The following is a 249-nucleotide window of genomic DNA, read 5'->3' on the forward strand; positions in this document are numbered from 1 at the left end:
TATGAAGAAAGTTTGAGTGTCTGGATAGAAGATAAAACCAGCCACGTTTCTCTAAGCCAAAGTCTAATCCAGAGCTAGGCCCTAACTCTCTTCAATTTTATGAGGCTGAGAGAGGAGAGGAAGCTGCAGAAGAAAAGTTTGAAGCTAGCAGAGATTGGTTCTTGAGGTTTCACGAAAGAAGCCATCTCCATAACATAAAAGTGGAAGGTGAAGGAGTAAGCGCTGATGTAAAAGCTGCAAGTCATCCAG

Source organism: Propithecus coquereli, unplaced genomic scaffold (genome assembly GCF_000956105.1).
Source record: "Propithecus coquereli isolate 6110/MARCELLA unplaced genomic scaffold, Pcoq_1.0 Scaffold284, whole genome shotgun sequence".
NCBI lineage: Eukaryota > Metazoa > Chordata > Mammalia > Primates > Indriidae > Propithecus > Propithecus coquereli.